Below are 5,783 nucleotides of genomic sequence, written 5' to 3'. Positions count from 1 at the left end.
TTTAACTGTAAACGGAAAAGTGGTTAGTGCTGACGATTAATTGGACACATTTCTTGTGGTCGAGCCGAACTCTCACCTACTTTGAACTTGATCCTGGTCGTGTTCTTAGGACTCAGGAGTCAAGCTTCTGTCTGTTAGGAGAAAAAGTGGTGCGTGTTAAAAATCAAAAGCAAGCATTCATCAGTTGTGCATAAAAGTGCAGCAAGACAACAGCCTTCCCTGGAAAATGGGACATTTTTACTATGGAGTAGACAGTCACAAATTATTACATTGTATTCTGTTTTTTTAACATTTCTCCTAGACCAAATATTATATAGTAGTGAGTGGTGTATTCTAACTTTCTTAAATGTACTTTGTAGGTGTAACATCTGGTGACGGGGCCAGCGCGGAGGTGGCTGATGTGTTGGACTTGGACTCGGAGGCCTCTGGGGAGGATGCGGCGGTAGAAGAGCTGGTGGCCGTTCCTGTGGGGGATCAAACGGTGGTGGCGGAAACAGGTAAGCTATATATTCCTTACTTATTGAGATTGAAGACTGCATAGTGTGCTTTCTGCACGGGTGTATTACAATTACAAATCAACCAGGTAGTAGCCTCCTCGAAATGTACTTCGACTTAGCTGTGAAGTTTTTGGTGAGAAGAATCCCAATAAGTTCTTAGACGAACGTGATGGATGGGATGAACGAAAAGCGAAAGAAGGGTGTAAGTAAGTGGGACGCGAACTTGTATGATGGCTGGCAAAGAAGAACGATATGTGTTTGCTTGGACCCAGAGGTGGCTGGGAAGGAAAGAATATGGTATGGTGCATGGCTGGGTCAATGATGAAGCAAGGATGGGTGGAAGGACAGCAGCCTGGGTGGGTGAAACAGAAACTGTATGTGTGCGTATACTTTGAATGAATGGATGCCTGGAGCATGGTATTCTCTGACTCTTACATAGCAAATGTGTATCTAGAGAGAGTAGATGGTCGCCAGGTGAAGTAAGTGTTACCTTGAAGAGCATGTACCACCGCACCCGCACGTCCGTCCCAGTGCAGGGAAGGCAAGGAAAAGAAATTGTAAATGTGTCCAATACTACCATGAATAGTAGCAGTACTTTGTATTGCGTTTGCATTCACAGCATATATCTGGTTATTACGGTGGACACTCCGTACCTCTCTTAATAACTTTAGTTTACTTGTAGTACGTCATTCATGTGTGGGTGTATCACTGTGTTCACTCAATATTAAGCAAAGCACCTAAAGTCATCTCATCTGTCATTAAATACGTCCCATGTGAAGTGATAGATAATCAAATTAGTTAGCTTCTTCAGTTTCCTTTTCTAGTACTCATTTGCACTGTAGGGTGAAAGGTAAATTAATTAAGCAGTAGCCCTTGTAACAGAGTATTCTCAGTGCCACCCGTAATAGAAAAGTAATAGCTTCACCACCTGCATGTACTGGACCGGTACAGTAACGCAAGTCTGTCTCCATCATCATGGTGTGCAACTTTTTTTCTCGGGTGCAACTTCACTGTGCTGTGTCCATGTCATTCTGCCGGCTTGCATAAGATAACGTACCCATTTCCCTAAACAAGAGAGAAGAAGAAGAATAAGACTGGTGTACTGTCATAGTCGACTGTAATGGAAGTCCATAGTGGTCGTAGAATTAGTTCATTAAACTACCACTACTGTTAGAGCAAGGATGCAGAAGTGGGAGGGTTACATAGATACTGTCCTCAATAGTTATGTACTGTGCTTTCAATTTGCTACTTGTACTCTGTGACCCAACTTTCGGCTCAATCACTTTGTGTTATTAATAAGGAGCATTGGTTACAGACTATGTCTTTCTTTCTTCATATAGTTGCTCCTTCTTCCAAATCAACAACAAGGAGGGAGCAGGCTAGATTGGCCCGGCAACGGAGGCTGGAGGCCACAGTCGCCGAGTATCGGCGGCTGGTGGCCCTGGAGGAGGAGGAGGACACGCAGTCGAGCGGGGCAACATCTTCGACTGCATCCTCCTCCGTGACTAAACCAGCGGGACCGAGCCGGGCTAAGAAAGCCGACCGCCACCGCCAAGCACCCGAAACACCAGCTGCCCCCCACAGGAGCTGCAAGGAACGCCAACACCGCCTACGAGTCCGCATGTCCAACCTGGAGCAGGAGGTCCTGAGGTATAAGACCTTGGTTAAGGGCCTCCGCTCCGAGCTTGCCACCCTCCGCAAGGAGTATGATGCCCATGCCGCATCATGCACCAGCACCAGCACCCTCCAGTAGTGGAGTGTCCCTTGCCCTTTTTTTATAGACTTTTGGGGGGTGGGATTTGGGAGTTGGGATCGTTTTGGGACGTTTCAGAGACAATCGTTGGGGTTAGGGTGGGTGAGGGAGATTATTTTGTTAGGGATAAATAAATATATTTTTCAACTACTTTATCTGACCATACCTGTTTTTTACTGCTTTTCAGTCTGGTGGGTGGGGGGCGGGGGTGTAACAGTAACTTTGTTTTCCTGAACAGTCGTAGGACTTTAGTAGTACAACCGTCAAACTCTTGTCTACTCCGAAATAATACTCCATTATACTACCTCCCACCAAACGCTTATCTTACCTGTAATTTGTGTTAGAAATTAGGGCTAGGCCCAGGGCTGGCTCCAGGTGAAATGGGGATTAACGTTGTCATTCCTGGGCGGGTGACATTTCCTCATTGCGGTGTTACTAGTGGTGTGACACAGTGGCAGTTGCATGCCTATGGAAAAAAAGAAAACGAAACCTTGTTTGTACTCCTTACTGTAGCATTACAACGGTTACGGTACGATCGAGAAAATAGCAGGTGACAGTACACTAGAACAGTGCCATAATGTAGCCTAACAAATGGTAAAGTATTGCAAGTATAACTAGTACTTGCGTTGAATTTATTTGACATTGGCTACTACTACTAGAAGATATAGTACTGAAGCTGAGTAAGTCTAGAAGATATCCTCGTATTCCTTCACCAGCCTGTTGCTGCTATCACCTTATCCTCCCCAGCAAGTGTGTGGAATTATTGATGTCATTTTAGTCAGACATCAAGCAAAACAACACAGCCCGGGGGAAGAGGGTTAGGGTTTGTAAAATGGATGGGAATGGGGGTTTCTTTTTGGGTAGGTTTTGTTGAGAGAAGAAAAAAAAAGCAGAGCATGGACAAACAATAATTGAAGATACAGAGTTTACAGACAATCTTTGGTTACAAAGTAAAGGTAAGCACATGCAGTCACACTCATAGAATAAAAGACAACAATGGATACTGTATCTGTATTGCGTATGTTGTTGGAGTTGTCCTGTTGAAATTGGTAAGTAAGTTGCATGCAGCAAACAATTCCTCTTATTGGCGGCACTCCTCCATTCCAGCTGACGCTTCGTCCATCAATGTGGTGGTGACCACTGACAGAAGAGACACCCTGTCCACTGCCTGCCTGGCGGATGTTGACTGAAACCCGGCCTGTAATTATTGAACGGAAAACAGGAAGTGCTATTACAATACCACTGATAAATAAATAAAAGGTATGTACGCTGTGTGGTTCAAAAAGTCACACTTTGATGATGCCTAGCAGAAAAATGGTTACAAAACGTACTTTGAAAGTAACAGTAGACCCAAATACAGACCGTGGATTGTATTCAAACCACTTGCCTGCAAGCAAAAGTATCCATAGCCAGCATCGCTCCAACAGTGCTCTACAACAACAGAACCGCGTTGCAATAGAACCCCCCTAAACACATGCAATCCTGCTGCTAGGGCTAACCCTAACGAACCCTAACTTACAAAGTGCCAAAACTGGTGTTTCCTTATGGATTTTGTCCAACTAACTTCTAGCCGGTATTAGACCTTCCCAGGAATGCCCCAGGCAAGACCCGCCAACCCACCCGCAAAAAAACACCCGACACAACACCACCAAACAGCGAAAAAGCTAAATCTCATACTTACAATGTCTCTCGGCCTTCGGTCCAAACGCGGCGCTGTGCAGCTAGGTCGTCATCATCATCATCAATCATCATAACTCCTGTTTTCCACCACGGATTTCCTGAAAAGCAAATGCAATCAAGATTAGACTGTCGCAGCAGTGCTTCGACAGAGACCCCGGCCGCAACCCACCCACGAACAGCAGGAAGCCCCCCAAAACGCTACATTGAGCAAGATGTCTGAAGAAATGGCAAAAAAAAGGCTGTTCCTTATGGATTTTGTCCAAAACACTTGTATCCGGTATTAGACCTTCCCAGGAATGCCCCAGGCAAGACCCGCCGGCGCCAACCCACCCGCAAAAAAACACGCGACACAACACCACCAAACAGCGAAAAAGCTAAATCTCATACTTACAATGTCTCTCGGCCTTCGGTCCAAACGCGGCGCTGTGCAGCTAGGTCGTCATCATCATCAATCATCATAACTCCTGTTTTCCACCACGGATTTCCTGAAAAGCAAATGCAATCAAGATTAGACTGTCGCAGCAGTGCTTCGACAGAGACCCCGGCCGCAACCCACCCACGAACAGCAGGAAGCCCCCCAAAACGCTACATTGAGCAAGATGTCTGAAGAAATGGCAAAAAAAAGGCTGTTCCTTATGGATTTTGTCCAAAACACTTGTATCCGGTATTAGACCTTCCCAGGAATGCCCCAGGCAAGACCCGCCGGCGCCAACCCACCCGCAAAAAAACACCCGACAACACCCCCAAACAGCGAAAAAGCTAAATCTCATACTTACAATATCTCTCGGCCTTCGGTCCAAAGTAACGCGCTGTGCAGCTAGGTCATCATCAATCATCATAACTCCTGTTTTCCACCACGGATTTCCTGAAAAGCAAATGCAATCAAGATTAGACTGTCGCAGCAGTGCTTCGACAGACACCAAAAATTACACACAAACCCCCGGAACCCCGCCAAAGAGCACCTCAAAGGCAAGCAAGTCAGCAAAAACGGCAAGAAATTTTCACCTCATATTTGGTCCAAAACACTTTTGTCCATTATTAGAGCTTCACAGCAATGGGCCCAAAACCGTCAACTCACCCGCAAAGAAGTACAACACCCCCACAAGTGCTGAGTCTTTCTTCATTGTGCGTAATCCAGCACTCTGCTTGGAGGGAAATCGCAGTCTGGAGGAGGAGGATAGAGGAGCATGTTCTTCAGAACTTGTGAACCTGAGGAATGTAGACTGCGGCACCTTCAAATCAATAAGCAAACAAGTGAAGACAGTTCTGATGATGGTCTTCTTTTTGGGATTAGGTGATTAAAGTTTGAATTAAATTAACTGTGCAAAACAAAGAAAGAGAGACACAAAGCACACAGGAATAAAAGTGAATAAGGACGAAAAAGAAAGTTCTTGATTGATTGTCTCATTTTCAGGGCTCGGTGTCAGGGAATAAGAACAAGATTTCGTCATCATACTCTGCGAATTCAGGCTGGATGAGGTCAGTGGCACCGAACAGAGAAAAAATCCCCTCATCTACGTTGCTGTCCTCATCGTCTTCATGTGGCGTGCTTTCTCGCACTTTGTAATCTGGTGGTATGAGGTGCTGATTCATCTTGATCATTGTCAGCCGCTCCACATTTTTGGGCGATAGGCGGCTCCGTTTGGCAGTTACAATGCCACCAGCAGCACTGAAAACACGTTCAGAAGACACACTTGCGAGTGGGCAAGACAAATAGTTTATAGCCAGGTTGTAGAGCTGTGGCCACAATTGTTTTTTGCCATGCCAATACTGCAATGGCTCCTCATTAAGAAAGACCACTGTTGAGTCATTCAGATAGTCCTGCACCATCGACTCAAGGTCATCAACTGTTC

The sequence above is a fragment of the Lissotriton helveticus genome, chromosome 8 (genome assembly GCF_964261635.1).
Source record: "Lissotriton helveticus chromosome 8, aLisHel1.1, whole genome shotgun sequence".
In the NCBI taxonomy this organism is placed as follows: Eukaryota; Metazoa; Chordata; class Amphibia; order Caudata; family Salamandridae; genus Lissotriton; species Lissotriton helveticus.
This window is presented reverse-complemented; position numbering follows the sequence as displayed.